Here is an 18,998-nt window from a genome sequence, read left to right on the forward strand (position 1 = left end):
GGTATATTTTATTTTTTATCTCCACTTTCCATAGAAACTGAGGCACAAATAGGTTATATTACTTTCTCAAGCCCGTACTACTAAAAAGTAATGGAACTTGGATTCCAACCCTGATATATCTGATTTCAAAGCTCTTGATCTTGAACTAGTACATGATATAGCTTTCATACTTACATGTTAATTTTTGTATACATAATGGAAACATTTCTGTAAATAATACTGTAGATGCCAAGAATTCTTCCTAGGTGATTCTTTCACTTTCAGCATTATTTTATTCATTTTACTTTATTTTTGAGAAAGAGTCTCGCTCTGTTGCCCAGGCTGGAGTGCAGTGGCACAGCCTTGGCTCACTGCAACCTCCACCTCCCAGTTTAAGCAATTCCCTGCCTCAGCCTCCTGAGTAGCTGAGATTACAGGAGCACGCCACCATTCCTGGCTAATTTTTGTATTTTTGGTAGAGACAGGGTTTCACCATGTTGGCCAGGCTGATCTTGAACTCCTGACCTTGTGATCCACCTGCCTCAGCCTCGCAAAGTGCTGGGATTATAGGCGTGAGCCACCATGCCTGGCCTCAGCATAATTTTATATGATTTATACTTTTTATGTGTCTATTTGGGTATTAATTTGAGTTCTTTTTTGTAGGTATTAAAAAATAAAATTCAGTTTAAAAAGCAAGTAATATACAATAATGTAGAATGTACTTCATCATTCATTTGGTCAATGAGTACTTGTTAAGCCCTTACTGTTTGCCAGACTGGGGACTGAGATTAATGGAACTCAGTTCCTATTGCAGAATAACTCATGCTCTGGTGAAGACAAAGAAACATCCAGGCTTGAGTCTTTTCCAGCTCTGTCACACTGTGATGCTGTTTTAGAGTTTGGTTAGTCAGTGAGAAATGAGGCTGAGCCAATTATCAGCACTCACAGTGTGCCTCTTTCAACTAACGGGAACCAGGGTCTGTGCTGGGCCCCGAACTTCATATACTACCTTTTCTCAATAGAAAATGTTATTTGTTCAACAAACATTCACTCTATGTTAGGCCCCATGTGTGAGTTGGGGATCCCAGGATGAATAAGGCAGGATCCCTGGTGATAAAATCTCACCATATGGTGAAGAAAACTGATTACCATTCTCCCTTGGTGAAAATAATAACTAACATTTAAGAAGCATTTACCAGACACTGTTATAAAAACTTCTTGATATAATAATTTATTGAATTCTCAATCCTGTTATTATTATCCTGTTATTATCTCTATTTGACAGATGAGGAAACAGAGACTTGGAGAAGTTTTGCAGCTTGCTTGAGATCACACAGTTAGGAAATTGGCCAGGTGTGGTGGCTCATGTCTGTAATCCCAGCACTGTGGGAGGCTGAGGCAGGTGGATCACCTGAGGTCAGGAGGTTGAGACCAGCCTGGCCAACGTGGTGAAACCCTGTCTCTACTAAAAGTACAAAAATTAGCCGGGCATGGTGGCAGGCGCTTGTAATCCCAGCTACAGAGGAGGCTGAAGCAGCAGAATCACTTGAACCCAGGAGGCAGAGGTTGCAGTGAGCCGAGATCGAGCCACTGCACTCCAGCCTGGGCAACAAGAGGGAGACAACATCTCAGACAAACAAACAAACAAAAATTAAAATGTTTAAAATTTAAGTATAAAAACTTTAAGTTTCAATTTAAAACCTTTAATTTTCCTTGATGGCAAATGGTGTTGAGCATCTTTTTATGTGCTGTTTGCCATGCTTATGGTCTCCAGTGACATGTGTATTCAAATCTTTTGCCAGTTTGGTGGGGGGCAGGGAGTTGTTTGTTTTATTACAGGCTTTCACCTGTAATCCTAGCTACATGGGAGGCTGAGGCAGGAGAATGGCTTGAACCCGGGAGGCAGAGGTTACAGTGAGCTGAGATCTCACCACTGCACTCCAGCCTGGGCGACAGAGCAAGACTCCATCTCAAAAAAAAAAAAAAAGAAAAGAAAAGATCACACAGTTGGAAACTAGATCAGGGGAGTCTTACCTGGAGAAGTGCTTAGAAGAGCACAAAGAGCCCACCTTGTGGTAGAACAGTCATAATAAAAATAGTATTAACCACTGTAACAGTACTTGTTGCAAATCATACAAAGCTTTGTGGGATTTAAAGGGCTTTCACCTATTAGACATGTCTCCACATTGGGTGACCCAAAATACAAGCTGTCCCTCTCATTTGTCAGACTAAGAAGATTGCAGAAGAGAAAATATATTTCCCATATATTCAACTCAAATATATAAATTCATAAGATGGTATAAATAAATATCCAGGTATAATATTTATTATTTTAGGTACATACACATTTTCAGGATTACTTAGAAATATTGGATTCTCTCCCATTCTTCCATTTCACAAAACAATTTCTTCCATCTCTTTCTGAGCACCTTTGATCTCAGTCTCTTTGTTATCACTGGGGATGATTTCTGTGTCACTCAGCCCACTTTCTAGGTCACATAATTCTCACTCCTATCTAAATTGTGATCCAGCACTTTTTGAGCCTTTATATGTTGCTGTCTCTGAAATATTTTATCTTAGAAGTCCCAGTGCACTAAATCTTAGCACAGATTGTTTTTCCATTTCTCCCATTGGTTTATATTTGTGATCACAACATCCAAACATTTAATGCATTGCTTTTCAAAGTGCTCTTTCTTAAGGGTTACATCTTTATAAAGTATGTGAAGTCAGCCCCTAGTGTAATGACTTACATCCATGTGAAAAATTGTTTGCTTTTATTTTTTTTTGACTACTTCCTTCAGATGACTTCTATAGATTGGTCTTCCTCCAACGATACTCTGTGGTTTAAAAGAAAGTAATTGAGAGAGTCTAGGGAATATGAAAGATTCTGGGAGCCTTTGTAAGAACTTGAATATACGCAACTCTTTCTTCTGAGAGATTTTTTTTTTTTTTGTGGGTGGAATACCTTGTGTTATGTCCAGGTATATACTGTATGTTAACTTCATTTCATTTCTTTTTGAGAGAGGGTCTCCCTCTGTCACCCAGGCTCAGGCACAGTGCCGTGATCACAGCTTGCTGCAGCCTTGACCTCCCCAGGCTCAGGTGATCCTCCTGCTTCAGCTTCCCAAGTAGCTGGGACTATAGGTGCATACACCATACCCAGCTAATTTTTGTAGAGACTGGATTTTGCCATGTTGCCCAGGCTGGTCTTGAACTCCTGGGCTCAAGCGATTCACCCACCTTGGCTTCCCAACGTGCTGGGATTACAGGTATGAGCCACCACTCCTGACCAGACTCCATTTCTTCAACATGCAAGCCAACCTGTAGAGGTCTATATGGTGGGCACTATCACCATTTAACACATGAATAAGTTGAGACTCAGAAGGCGAGGTGCTTTGTCCGAGGTACCTAGCAAGTGATAGAGCTGAGACACAAATCTAACCCTGTCTGATTCTCTTGACTCACCTCTCCCATTAAAGCACTGAGAATGTTTCTAAACCAGCTCCCTAATTTAGATTGCTGGCCCTCCGTAAGTGTGTGAAGCTGTGTTGACAGAATGCTAACACTGATTAATTAATTATTCTTTTATTGCCTTATGGTTGTATAACTGTGTGCAGTATTTCATAAAGAAAATGACAAAGCAATTTGCAAATATAAAACCCAGATGCTTAATTTTAATTTTTGGGTTTCTGTTTCAAATCCATTGCAAAACAATGTGGGTTGTTTACACTATAACTCAACTCTCCAGTACTTACAAAGATCCTGGAAAGCTGCTCCTAGGTCCTGAAGTGATGTATTGGCTTGCATTTCTTTTGTTCTTGAAAACCAGCTCTTTGAGGAATGAAGTGGGAAGAGTCAGTGGTGGCTTACTTCTGAGTGCAAGGTTACCTACAGTGGTGTGTGTGCTGGAGTTGGTTCCTCTGGGCTTGCGAGAGCTGACTGTGTGCATCTCCTTCCGACTCTGTTCGGTGACATCATGCTGGGAACTTGAAATCAGCCACAGTGGGAGTATTTACACTATGGAAATGGGCAGCTCTACAAATCAAGTCTCCTTCCTTCCCCCTCCCCTGCAGCCCCTCCCCAAAATGATTTAACCTCACTGTGCCTTGGGAATAATAAGAGTGCTTCCCTTCTAAGTTATTCTGAGGATTTAGTGAGAGAAAGCATGAAAGGCGCCTGGCACTGCCTGTGTGTTTATGTGTTTCAGCAAGTAATGCATACTTGGAGGAGAAAAAAATCAAACAAGTAAACAGAAGGTTCAGCCTGGACCTCCATTCCAATTCCTATCCTCAAAGGCAAACTGTCTCTCTAAATCCTTCCAGAGATGTACTCTGAGATGTATGTATTCTAAATGGGCTCATGTAGCTCTAACTTAATATTTTTAAGGCCTGGTCTATTATTCCATTTTTGGGTGCACCGTGATTTGTTTTAGCAGCCCTCTGTGGATGCCGTTCAGGTTGTTTCCCATCTCTTGCCGGTAAAAATTATGGGCCTTGAACAACCTTGTCTTTTGTGCATAAACATGAATGTATCTGTAGGCTCGATTCCTGGAAATAGAACTATTAGGTCAAAGGATATAAGCATCTTAATTCTGGTTTGATTGTCAAATTGCATTCTAGGGGCCATGCCAATTCACTCCCCAACCCACAGTGTAGGCAAGTGCTGGAGTCTCCACAGTCTTGGAACATTGCCCAGCTTTTTGATCTGTGCCATCTGATCATTTCTGGCATCTAACATAGGTAAATGGCCCTCGTTATTCCTATTGATGGAGAAACTTGGTTGCAGGGAGGAAAGGGCATTGCCCAACCCGCATCCAGGCTTCTGCACACACAACAATGAAGTGATGGTTGAAGCTGGTGCCATCAGCCCTGCCAGGAAGTGGGGAGTAGTCCTCCAGCCCTGGGCAGTTGAAATTCTATGAACCTGCTTTGCAGGCTCTTTATCATCCCTGTTTTTCTTGAGTGCAATTTCTCAGGAACATGAAGGATCAAGAAGGTGTGAAGCTCTGATGCTCTGGGAAGCTTCAGTACAGCTTGTTCTCTACTGTAACAGACAACTACCTGGAGTACACATGCCATTTCTTGCTTCAGAACTTTCTGTGGCTCCACATTTCTCAAAGTTCCTGGACCAGCAGCACCTGGGAACTGGTTAGAAATATGTATTTTCAGGCCTGTCCTAAGACCCATGGAATCAGACACTCTGGGGGTGGGGCCTCGTAATGTGGGTTTTAACAAGTCCTCCAGGTGACGCTGATACATACTCAAGTTTACAACCACTGGCTTGCAGAATACAGTCTGTAGCCCCACAGTCTGGGGCAACTGTGGCCCCAACCTACCTTTCTTACTATATTTTCTTCCTCCAACAATTTTTAAACATACTTAGCTACTGGCTCCTTCTAAAACCCCCTCCACTTCCTCATCCCTGTGTTTGGAGCAGAAACCTCTAGTTGTCTCCCAATGTTTTTCTGCAGGAATAGAAGCCCTCATTTAAAAACTGTATTTCCCAGTCTCCCTTTTAACTGTGTTCCAGCCAATGGGACAAGAGCAGGGGCTTGCAGCTTCTGAATTATGCTCTCAGGAGGGAGGAGCATGCCTGCTCTCCCCTTTCTTGTTTCCACTGGCTGGAACACAGATGTGATGGCTTTGGACCATGCAAACAGATGAGGACTGGGTCTCAGGTATGGTGGAACATCAGGAAGGAAGGAGTCTGGGCTCTTGATGCTGTGGGGTCATTGTGGGAGCCACAGAATACATAAGCCTGGACTGTTATAAAAAAAAAAAGAAACTGGCTGGGCACGGTGGCTCACGCCTATAATCCCAGCACTTCGGGAGGCTGAGGTAGGTGGATCACGAGATCAGGAGTTCAAGACCAGACTAGTCAGCATGATGAAATCCCCATCTCTACTAAAAAATACAAAAATTAGCTGGGCATGGTGGCTCATGCCTATAATACCAGCTACTTGGGAGGCTGAGGCAGGAGAATTGCTTGAACCGGGACCAGGAAGGTGGAGGTTGTGGTGAGCCGAGATCGCACCACTGCACTCCAGCCTGGGCTACAGAGCAAGACTCCATCTCAAAAATAAGAAAGAAAACAATTTTATTTGACTTAAGATCTATGTCAAAGCAATTGAGAATCTTCCCTAATACAATACCTTCCGGTATGCTGTCTTCCTTCTGCTGGACGCATCCCTCTCTTCCTTTCAAAAACAAAATCATATGCCCTTCCTTTCCCTGATCCTAGGAGAGTTGATTTCTCTTCACTGGTTGCTCATTCCACTTTAGAGTTCTTGTTGCCAGCCAGCCAGACTCAAGTCATTTCACCACGAGATCAGGAGCTCTTTGAGGCAGGGACCAAGCTTGGCCATCTTGGAATATTCCCACAGTTCTGACTCAGTGTCTGCCAGACAGTAGATACCAACAAACATTTTTCAGGGACAATTTTAAGTCAGCATCTGCATTTTCTGTGCTCCTGGCTAAATTGTGCTTTGATGAGAGTACTTTGGATGAGAATTGAGAATCAATTTATAATCTGAAATTGTGGCCTGAAATTCTTTTCCATTTCCCAAAGCAGCTGCAGACCAAGTGGACTGAAATTGGCCCCTAATGGGTGCTTTGGGGACAGACAGGAGTCAGGAGTTACAAGAAAGGTAGTAAATCAGGAGGAAATCATTTATTATATGTCTGCATAACCCACTAAGCCTCTTGCCCTCCGTACTTGGTCTGAATGGTGTGTAGAGGCCTCAAGGTCAAGACTTGTGAGAAACTGTGACCCAGTGCAACCTTTTTCAAAAGGCCAGTCCATTATTGCCTATCCATGTTTCATGTCCTAGGAGCATGAAACTGGTTTCTCAGAACAGTGTTTGCTCCACGAGACCAAGCTAGATCAGAACACTCTGACCTTTACTCTGACTCAGAACTAGAAATCTAAAGCAATATGCTGTCAACCAGATTGGTGCATTCTCTCTCTCTCTCTCTCTGCCTCTCTCTCTCTCTCTCTTCCTCTCTCTCTGATGGCAAACAAGTCATTAATATCCTATTGTCAAATATTTATTGAATATCAGCTTTGTGCCAGGCACTGTGCAAGGCACTTGGAATACAAAGATGAAAAAGATGCTCTCCTTCCCGCAACTCACTTGTAAGGGACAGAGCATGCATGGACAAATCATCACCAAATGTGATCAGGGGTTACCTGGGGGACCCTGAGACCCTTTGAAGGGATCTATGAGGTTTAATGACACTGAGGCATTATTTGCCTTTTTCACTGTCATTCTTTCACAAGTATACAGAGGGTTCTGTCCCAGAATCGAGCCCAGATGCTTATATAGTCACCCTTCTGTATACACAGGGGATTGGTTCCAGAACTCCCGAATATACCCAAATCAATGCATACGTGATTCCCACAGTCAGCCCTGTGGAACCCCTGGAAACCAAAGCTCTCCATTTGTGCTGTTTTCACATCCTGCGAATACTGTACTTTCAGTCTGCATTTGGTTGAAACAAATCAGTGTCTAAGTGGACCTGTGCAGTTCAAACCCGTGTTGGTCAAGGGTCAACTGCATACCTCCAGAAAACCCTTCAGAGGCTACCTGATGAGTGGTTATCAACACATCGTAATAGAGAAACAGATACTCGAATCCAGGTGTCCATGAAGGCAGGTATCAAAGAGAGTTACAGAAATGTAAGGCAGTGCCACTCTTCACACTATTGGTTTTTAAAAATATACTCGATATTTCACAATTTTGTTTACATTAATATGTAATGGATTTATTATTGCATTAAAAGTAAACTAATAAAGCCGGGCATGGTGGCTCAGGCCTGTAATCTCAGCACTTCGGGAGGTCAAGGTGGGCGGATCACCTGAGTTCAAGAGTTTGAGACTGGCCGGTCGAGATGGTTCATGCCTGTAATCCCAGCACTTTCGGAGGCCAAGGCGGGTGGATCACGAGGTCAGGAGATCGAGACCATCCTGGCTAACATGGTGAAACCCCGTCTCTACTAAAAATACAAAAAATTAGCCAGGCATGGTGGCATGCGCCTGTATTCCCAGTTGCTCGGAAGGCTGAGGCAGAAGAATCGCTTGAATCCGGGAGGCGGAGGTTGCAAAGAGCCTAGATTATGCCACTGCACTCCAGCCTGGGCAATAGAGCAACACTCTGTCTCAAAAAAAAAAAAAAAAAAAAAGGAGAGTTTGAGACCAGCCTGGCCAACATGGTAAAACCCGTCTCTACCTCAAATACAAAAAAATAAGCCAGGTGTGGTGGTGCATGCCTATAGTCCCAGCTACTCAGGAGGCTGAGGCAAGAGAATCCCTTGAACCTGGGAGGCAGACGTTGCAGAGAGCCTAGATTGCGCCACTGCACTCCAGCCTGGGCAACAGACCAGACAGACCGTCTCAAAACAACAAAAACACACAAAAACTAATAAATACTTGTGAAATGTCTCTTAATTTCTGATACAGTAAATATTGATATAAAAATCTCTTTGGAGTCCTCAATACTTTAAAAAACTTTTAATTTTGAGATTATTGTAGATTCGCGTGCAGTTGTAAGAAATAATACAGAGATCCTTTATACCCTTCACCCAAATACAGTGGCTGTACCATTTTATATTCCTACCGGCAATTTATGAGCAATCTGTTCTCTCCATTTGCATCATTCCCTGCATTACCAGTGGTTGGTGTTATTACGTAAAATCTTGCATAACTTTAGTGCAATATTTTCACAACCAGAAAATTGGCACTGATGCAATCCACTTACCTTATCCAGATATCACGCGTGGCAGCACTTGCATATGTGTGCGTGTGTATATTTAATTTGATGCCACTTTATTTCATGTAGATTTGTAGGACCACCACCACAGTCAAGATACAGAATAATTTCACCATGAGGATCTCTCATGCTCCCCTTTTTGTAGCCACAGCCACCTTCTTCCTTCCCTCATCCCTAATCCCTGTGTGCTCGCTCTCTCATTTTGTCATTTCAAGAATGTCACACAAGTAGAATAACACACTATGCAACTTTTTTGAGATTGTCTTTTTTTTCCACTCAGCATAGTTCCCTTGAGATCATCCAAGTTTTGCATGTATCAATAGTTTGTTCTTTTCTACGGCTGCATAGTATTCCATGGTGTGCATGCAACACCATCTGTTTAATGATTCACCTGTGGAAAGACATTTGGATATTTTTGATTTCTGGATATTATAAATAAAGTTGATATGAACATTCACGTGTGGATATGAGTTTTCATTTCCCTGGGATAATGCCCAAAGTACAATTGCTGGGTTGTAATGGTAAACACATGTTTAATTTTGGAAGAAACATGTCCTTTTCCCGTGTGGCTGTACCAGTTTTCATTCCTACCAGCAATTTATGAGTGATCCATTCGCACCAGCATTTGGTGCTAGTATTAGTTTAGCCATTCTTATAGTTATGTAGTGATGTCTCATTATGATTTTAATTTACATTTCCTTAATGGCTAATGATGCTCAACCTATTTTCACGTGCTGATTTACCAGCTGTAGATCCTTTTCAGTGCAATGTCTGTTCATGTCTTTCACCCATTTTCTAATTAGATTGTTTGTTTTCATTCTTGAGTTTTGAGAGTTCTTTATATACCTAGATACCATTGCCTTTTCAGACATGTGGTTTGCAAATACTTTCAGTGTTTTCATCTTTTTCACAGGGTCTTTGAGCAAAAGGTTGTTCTTTTGAATGATTCATCTTATCTATTTTTCTTTTATGGATCATGTTTTGGTATCAAGTTTAAGAATTTTTCACCCAGCTCTACATCCATCTATAGGATATCTATATCCAAAGATATCCTATAGTTGTTTTTTTTTTTTCCCCTAAAAATTTTATAGGCTAGGAATGGTGGCTCATGCCTATAATCCCAACACTTTGGGAGGCCAACTTGAGAGGACCGCTTGAGGCCACTAGTTTGAGACCAGCCTGGGCAGCATGGCAAAACCCCATCTCTACAAAAAATAAAATAAAAAATAATTAGTGGGGCATGGTAGCTTGTGAGTACAGTCCTAACTACTTGGGAGGCTGAGGTGGGAACATCTCTTGAGCCAGGAGGTTGAGGCTGCAGTGAGCTATGATCACATTGCTGCACTCCAGTCTGGGAGAAAGAGTGAGAACCTGTCTCTAAAAAAAATAAATAAATAAAAAATAAAAGTTTTATAGTGTTATATTTTATATCTAACCTTTGATCCATTTTGAATTAATTTTCTTGTGTGAGGCTTAGGTCAAAGTTTAAATTTGCCTGTGAATGTTAATTATTTTTAAGTGGCCTTGGGACCCAAGGTTTGAGAACTTCTACAAGAAGGTGTGTGAAATACTGCATACTGGTATGTGCCAGGTACTATGGGAAGGTTAACTTTGAACAGGGCACTCCTGGAAGACTTCCCAGAGGAGGTGGCATTTGAGTTCTGCTTAGGAGGAAGAATAGGATTTTACCAAACAATGAAGACATTTTGTTTTCTTTTTTTCTGGTCTTCCATAGTCAGTGTTATTCTCAGTGAAGATGTTAATTTTTAAAAAGTGACATATGGAAAATAAATAGAAGGGCCTGAGGAGTCAGACAGACCCTTGGTTGAAATCCTTTTTACATAGCTAACTTACTTACCTGTCCTAAGCCTTAGTTTTCTTATCTGTAAAATGGGGGAAGTAAGTCTTTCTTTTGAAGGAAACTGTGAAGATTAAATGACGTACATATATAAACTGGGAAGCATGGTACCTTGCACATGGTAGGCACTCAGTGAATGGCAGTCACCTTTTCTTCTCCTTTCATGCTTTCCTTTACCTTTTCTCCAGGTTATGAAGTTGGACCCTTCCTTTGATCTTCAACCTTCTTCGTTTGTTTCCTCCCCCATATTGTTCTAGATGAGTGATTATTAAACATTAACTGGGCATCAACTATCACAAAGCTGATCATCTATTGTCATGGAGAGCTTCTTAAAACACAGACTGCTGGACCTAGCTCTCAGAAACCTTGCTTTCTGATTTAGTAGGTTTGAGGTAGGGCCCAAGAATTATTTGCTTTTAGAACAAGTTTCCAAGTGCTGCGGCTGCTGCTGGTCCAGGAACCACACTTCAAGAGGCACCACTGTAGATACTCCTTGTAATAGCCTCAATGCATTGTTTAGGAGGAGTTAACACGTTCGTGTTCTACATGTAAATACATTTCAAAGGAAATGGCCTGTTGTGTTTGTTTTTCAAAATTTATGGAAAACTCAGCGGGGCCACTTCTGGTAAAATGCCTGAGTTTTGCTTCTTTGTCTTAAATTTAATTGTGGTAAAAAAAAACAAACACACACACACACACACACACACACACACACACACACACAACATAGCTTAAATTGACCATCTGAACAACTTTACGAAGTGTAAAGAAAAACTGTTAAGTGTATTTGAGAGCCAAGTTTTGTTTCTATCCACTTCTCTTCTCATTAAATCCACTCCAGACAATTAGGAGAACATGCAACAGGAACGCCCTTTCCATCTTTGATGAAACCAGTAGAACATCTCTAGTCCTGAAACACTGTAAAGATAGAAACTGTGGAAGATAGAACTGTGGAAGATATAAACACTGGAAGATAGAAACTGTGTTGGGGAATCGTAAACAATTTGGCAGAGTGGAAGAAGCTCAGCCATGCAGCCTTAGAAGGGGCAATCTTTTGAGGAACATCCAATTCACCCCAGAATGCCAGAAAGGCTCAGGAGTTGGCAGAACCAGACATTGAGGAGCTGGAGGGAAAGTAGGGTGCTGAAAACATGAGGACTGACTGAAAGTCTTCGTGGGGACATTTTGACCTTATGCAGTCATGCACTTTTGCCCCCAGAGGCCACTGGAGATTTGATCTCTGGGAAATTTGAATCAGACAGGTTTCAGATTTAGTGGCCACAAAGAGAGCGTTGACTCTGGCTGCAATATAGGGGAGAGGCGGTAGGGGGCTGAACCAAACATAGGGGTTAACTAAAAAGCTGCATCCTGAATGATGACACCTCCAGCCCATTCCTAGCCCGGCATCAGAACATTACATCTAGGCTCATTAGGCAATGTCCCCCATCCCCTAGCAGACAATGGACTGGAGCTCCTTTCTGTGAAGAAATTGAACTGCCCCAGAGAATAGGTCTGCAATCGTGACCTTTGGAATTTTTCAGTGAAAAATCTGGCTGGACACTCAGTTGCCCTATAAGGAAATACATCAGTTGTCGAACCCTCTCCATGCTTACTAAACTTTCCATCAGCTTTCCTTGCCTCCCTTTGAGAGAAAGATCATCAGTCCCTTGAGGTAAGTTTCCAACCTGTATGAGAGAGACCAAACCAAATCTTGTTGCAGAAACAATGCTTTGCTGCGACTTCCACTTCGGCCCTCTCAGGGGCTGCTGCGCATCTGCAAATGAAGGATTGGCGACATAATGGATTCTTAAGCTGGGATCCCTGCATCCCTTGGCAGTGTGTGCCAGTTTCTGTATATGCAGGTCTATGGGCTCAATTGGGGGTAGAATTAATCTGATTCTTCAAGGGGGTTTCAGATCCCCAAAGAACCAACCATCCACTTATTTTCTGGGTCTCTAAGCTCTCTCCCTGGCTTTATTCCTTGAATATATCTTACCTTCACACATCTGCAGGCCTCTGCACATGCAGGTAATTTGACTGGATCATCTTTTTCCTATTAGGTGGAGTTAATTCCTACTCTTCCTTCCAGACTTACCTTAAATATCAGCTTTTCCAGGAAGTGTTTCCTGGCCCCCAACCTCCCTTCTGAGTTTAGGTGACCACTTGGTGTTTCCCCATCTGTTGACTTTCCCCATCTCCTTTAGAGGGATGTGCCTCCTGCCTCTGGGTGGAGAAGCCCAGCTTCTCCCAGCAGTACCCACGTCCCTAGTCTCAGAATGAAGCACTTGTTAATTGGGCTGAGAGCTGGTCTGGTTAGGAGTAAATCAGCTCAGTCCTTTGAATTACACTTCAAAGCCCAGCAGAAGGCAGAATGTGTTGTCTGAAAAAAGAAAAAGGGGAAGGCAGGGCAATTATCACAACTCTTTGTGCCTCTGTCCTTAGGTTCCCTAGTAGGGCTGGGTTTATTGAAGCTCTTTTGAATACTGTAAAAGTGAATCTGAACTTGGTAAAGGAAAGTCAAGGTCAAGGCAACATCTCAACCATCTGATTCAGCACCAGATGCTACCAGTTCTCGGGACAGCAAAATGAAGTATCCAAGTGGGTCCAGCCCTAATCCATGTGATACGTGAGATGGATTTATTCATTTGGGGGCCACCCTGCCTCCGTTTGCTATATTTGGAGAATTCCTCATGTTATGAGTCTTAATTGGAGGCAGACACCACTTGAGATTCGAAAACCTCCAAGGAGACATATCAATTTTGCAGCTTCCCTTGCAGCTACAGGATGGTCATGTGAGCTAGGCTCAGACAGGTAAACTCACCCACACTTTGGAGAGAAAGCAACTGACACAGGAAATGAGGATGGTGAGGAAGGCTTGCATGACAGAGGCAGTAGTCACAGGAAGTACGTGTTCCTGTAGCAGGGATGGCTGTGGTGCTGAGGCAGCATCCAAGCTCCCAGGTAGGAGGGGTCAGTGGTGCATTCCACCATGTCCAGTGCCTCCCCAGATCAGAAGTGTACCTCCTGGACCAGTCAGTCCTTTACTTTGATTTTCAACATGGTTCCCTGCTGCAGAACCTGCCACAGTTCTCTGTCTTCCTTCAGGTTTTTTCAAAAGCAGAGCTTGAAACAAGAACTTCAGGTGGAGATGGTTTACTTCTTGGGAGGTGATCCCAGGAAGTAGGTATGAGGAAGTAAGGAGAATGATAGCAGGAAAAGCCTAGAAAGGGTGCATTCTCAAGGTGGCTTTTAAAGGAAATGGGGCTCAAGTCCTCCAGTGACCTCTGAGAAGCAAAAAGAATAGTAGGCATTTATGTACCAGAATCCTTCCCCATTGGATTGCCTCCAGCAGTGGTCATGTTATTGCACCTCTGAACTGAACCTATGCATGGGCTGAGCAGGCTCCTGAGATTTCAAGAAAGTCCCAAGGCAGAAAAGCAGAGATGGAGTAGGCCCCTGAAGTAGAACATGATCAACATGAATAGAGCCGTCCATCACAGCTGGGACCAAGCAGTTGTAACATGGGTCACCTGAAGTACCTGTTTCTGCCCTTAACTTGGTTAGTCAGTTCTGGCAATTTTCTGTACCACCCTGTATCTTCCTAGTTTATTTCTTTTCTGCTTACATTTGATCAGAGTTGGTGTCCGTGGCTTGCAGTTAGGAACCCTCACTGATAAGGAGTGAACTGAGACAGGTGAGTGAATTGCCCAGACACTCTTCCTCTTGCCCTGGCAATGCACATAGTCCTGGGCCAGGGGGATTCTTCTTCCCAAATTCTCAACTCCTCCCAGGCATTGCCCAGGTTTAGGCCACCCCGTCTCTCATCTGGATGCCTGCTCAGTTTCCTGGCTTGCTTCTCAAATGCCATTCTCCTCTTCTTCCATTTATCTCCTGTATTGTAGCCAGAGTAAACTCTCAAAAATCCAAATCTGGTTTTGGTGAGAGGCATGAAAATTCATTCAATGACTTCTGCCTCATACCTTTGTCCTCCAGATGGGATAAACCATGGTCAATTCTAAGACTCCTGAGGTCTTTTGCAGGTCAGTTTTGGTACAGAATTTCATTTGAAGAAGTATATTCCAACCCAGTAATAGAACCATCTTATAGCAGTTTTGTGAAGATTAATTCTGTGTACATGGGCAGGGCGTGGTGGCTCATGCCTGTAATCCCAGCACTCTGGGAGGCTGAGGCGGGCAGATCACCTGAGGTCAGGAGTTCAAGGCCAGCCTGACCAACATGGTGAAACCCATCTCTACTAAAAATATAAAAATTGCATGGTCATGTGAGCTAGGCTCAGTAATAGAACCACCTTATAGCAGTGTTGTGAAGCGTGGTGGTGGGTGCCTGTAATGCCAACTACTCGAGAGGCTGAGGCAGGAGAATGGCTTGAACCCAGGAGGCAGAAGTTGTAGTAAGCTGAGATCGTGCCATTGCACTCCAGCCTGGGCAACAAAGCAAGGCTCTGTCTCAAAAAATAAAAAAAATTATGTGTACATAGTGCCTGGCACACATTAAATGCTAGCTTTTTAAAATTAAATTTTAAAATACACTTTCTTTTTAGATTACTTTTAGGTCCATAGCAAAACTGAGTGGAAGGTACAGAGATATCCCATATTTCCCCTGCTCCCACATACATGCAGCCTCCTGGACTATCAGTATCCCAAACCAGAGTGGTATGTTTGTTATGATCAACAAACCTACACTGACACATCTTTATCACTCAGAGTCCATAGTTTATCTTAGAGTTCTCTCTTGGTGTTGTATGTATCTTGGGCTTGGACAAATCTAGAATGACATGTATCCACCATTACATTATTACACAAAGTAGTCTCACTGCCCTGAAACTCCTCTGTGCTCTTCCTATTCATCCTTCCCCCTAACCCCTGGCAACCACTGATTCTTTTACTGTTTCTGTAGTTTTGTCTTTTTCCAGAATGTCATATAGTTAGAATCGTACAGTATGTAGCTTTTTCAGATAGTCTTCATTCACTTAAAAATATACATCTGAGTTTCCTCCATCTATTTTCATGTCTTGAAAACTCATTTTTTTCTTAGTATTAAATAATATGCTAGTGTCTGGATGTACCACAGTTTTTATCTATTCTACAACTGAAAGACATCTTGATTGCTTTCAAGGTTTGGCAATTATGAATCAAGCTGCTATAAACATCCATGTGCATGTTTTTACATGGACATAAGTTTTCAGCTCCTTTGGGTACATACCAAGGAGTATGATTGCTACATCATATAATAAGAGTATGTTTAGTTTTATAAGAAACTGCCAAACTGTCTTTCAATGTGGCTGTACCATTTTGCATTCCCACCAGCAATGAATGAGAGATCCTGTTGCTCAACATCCTCACTAGCATTTGGTGTCATCGGTGTTTTGGATTTTTATCATTCTAATGGGTATGTAGTGGTATCTTATTGTTGTTTAAATTTGCAGTTCCCTGGTGACGTATGATGTGAAGCGTTTGCTTAGATGTGTATTTGCTATCCATATATCTTCACAACACAACACACAAAGGTGTGTGTGCAGGTCCTTTGCCCATTTTTAAATCCGGTTGTTTGTTTCTGTTGAGTTTTTAATGGTTCTTTGTATATTTTAGATAACAGTCCTATATCAGATGTGCCTTTTACAAATATTTTCTCTCAGTCTGTGGCTTGTCTTTTCATTCTCTTGACATTGGCCGGACGCGGTGGCTCACGCCTGTAATCCCAGTACTTTGGGAGGCCGAGGCGGGTGGATCACGAGGTCAAGAGATCGAGACCATCCTGGTCAACATGGTGAAACCCCGTCTCTACTAAAAATACAAAAAATCAGCTGGGCATGGTGGCGCATGCCTGTAGTCCCAGCTACTCGGGAGGCTGAGGCAGGAGAATTGCCTGAACCCAGGAGGCGGAGGTTGCGGTGAGCCGAGATTGCGCCATTGCACTCCAGCCTGGGTAACAAGAGTGAAACCCCGTCTCAAAAAAAAAAAAAAAAAAAACATTCTCTTGACATTGTCTTTTCAAGAACAGCTTTTAATTTTAATGAAGGCTAGCTTATCAATTCTTTCTTTCATGTATCATGCCTTTGGTATTGTATCTAAAAAGTTATCACCGTACACAAGGTCATTTAGATTTTATTTTACGTTACCTTCTAGGAGTCATATAGTTTTGTGTTTTACATTCAGGTTTACGATCCATTTTGAGTTAATTTTTGTGAAGAGTGTGAGATCTGTGTCTAAATTAATTTTTTTTGCATGTGAATGACCAGTTGTTCCAGTACTATTTTTTGAAAGACTTATCTTTTCTCCATTTTTACTGCCTTTGCTCCTCTGTCAAAGATCAGTCAACTGTTTTTATGTGGGTCTATTTCTAGGCTGTTTATTCTGGTCCATTGGTTTATTTGTCTATTCATTCACCAATACTACAGTCTTGATTACTATAATTACTGTAGCTTTGTGTGTGTGTATTTTTTTTTTTTTTCAATTTGAGAGCAGGGACTGTTTATTAACTGACCAAATTAGAAAAACAATTGTGGTAGACACCTTAGTTCATTCTTCTAATAAGCCTGTTGATCTGTTCCTCCTTGTTGCCAGCGTCTTTACTTTCTATGAAATGGGTAGTCTTTTTCATCATTCCACCTTGTGGAGAGAATAATCTGAAAGACCACAGCAAGTTATTTGCTTCTTTGAAGCGCTTCCCAACAGTACAGATTTCATTAATGATCCTCCATGCAGATGATGCCGTATTTATCAAGATATCGAGCAATCAAAGTGTTATCTGACACAGCAATTTGCTTTTTTTTTTTCAACAACTCAGAACCACGTGCAATGGAAAGCAATTTGCTTCTTATTGGTTATATCTATTTAGTGCTGTGGAATCATCATAGTTCACTGCATCCTTGAGCTACTGGGCTCAAGCGATTCCCTTGCCCCAGCCTCTGAAGTATGTAGCATTATATTAAATCCTTTTATATTGTTTTTCTCTTTCAATATTGTGTTGGCTATTCTGGATCTTTTGCCTCTTAATATAAACAATTTGTTGATATCCACAAAATAACTTGTTGGGATTTTAACTGAGATTGCATTCAATCCATTGAACTGTGTTGGGAAGAGCCAGCGTCTTGACAATATTGAATCTTCCTATCCATGAATATGAAATATCTCTCAATTGGTTTAGTTCTTTTTTGATTTCTCTTACCAGAATTTTGTATTTTTTCTCATATATATTTTGGACATACTTTGTTCAATTTATACTGAAGTATTTCGTTTTGGGGGTGCTAATGTAAAGAATATTCTGTTTCAAATTTCACTTGTTCAGTGCTGGCATATAGGAAATTGATTAACTTTTAAACATAAATTGTGTATCCTGCACTCTTACTATAATCATTCATTAGTTCTAGCAGGGTTTTTTTTGGTCAAAATATGTTTTTAGCTGTAAGGTTTTCTATCTGTTCTTTATCAAGTTGAGGAAGTTCCCCTCTGTTACTAGTTTTCTGAAAGTTGATATTCTTTGTTAATTTTTTGTTTCCTTCCTTCCCCCCTTCCTTCCTTCCTTCCCTCCCTCCCTCCCTCCCTCCTTCCTTCCTTCCTCCCTTCCTTCCTTCCTTCCTTCCTTCCTTCTTTCCTCCCTCCCTTCCTTTCTCTCTTCCTTTTCTTTTCTTTCTTTGACAGGGTCTCGTTATGCTGCCCAGCCTGGACTCAAACTCCTAGGCTCAAGTGATTCTCCTGCCCCAACCTCTCAAGTAGCTGGGACTACAGGTGTGTGCCTCTGTACCCAGCTAGTTTGCTGAAAGTTTTTATCATGAATGGATGTTGAATTTTGTCACTGGCTTTTTCTGCGACTGTTAATATGATTATGTGATGTTTCTTCTTTAGTCAGTTGATGTGATGGATTACATTTATTTATTTTTAATTTGCTTTTAGTACCTGTCTGCTATTGAAACATTAACTGATTTTTGAATGTCGAACCATCTTTGCATATCTGGGATAAATTCTACTTGGTCATGGTGTGTATAATCCTTTATATACATTGTTGGATTTGATTTGCTAATATTTTGTTGAGGATATTTTAATATATTGTCTTTGCTTTTTGTATTAGGGTAATGCCGGCCTCATAGAAGGAGTTAGGAAATAGTCTTTCTGCTTCTATTTTCTGAGAGATTTTTGAGAATTTCTATAATTTCTTCTTCTTCTCCTTCTTATTCCTCTTCCTCCTCCTTTCTTTCTCTTCCTTCCTCCCTCCCTCCCTCCCTTCTTTCTTCCTTCCTTACTTTCTTCTTTCTTTCTTTCTTCTTTCTTTCTTTTCTTTCTTTCTTTCTCTTTCTTTTTCTCTTCTCCTCCTTCCTCCTCCTCCTCCTCTCCTTCTTCTTCTCCTTCCCCTTTTTCTTCTTCTTCTTTCTCTTCC

The sequence above is a fragment of the Sapajus apella genome, unplaced genomic scaffold (genome assembly GCF_009761245.1).
Source record: "Sapajus apella isolate SASKATOON/1434 unplaced genomic scaffold, GSC_monkey_1.0 scaffold33, whole genome shotgun sequence".
NCBI lineage: Eukaryota > Metazoa > Chordata > Mammalia > Primates > Cebidae > Sapajus > Sapajus apella.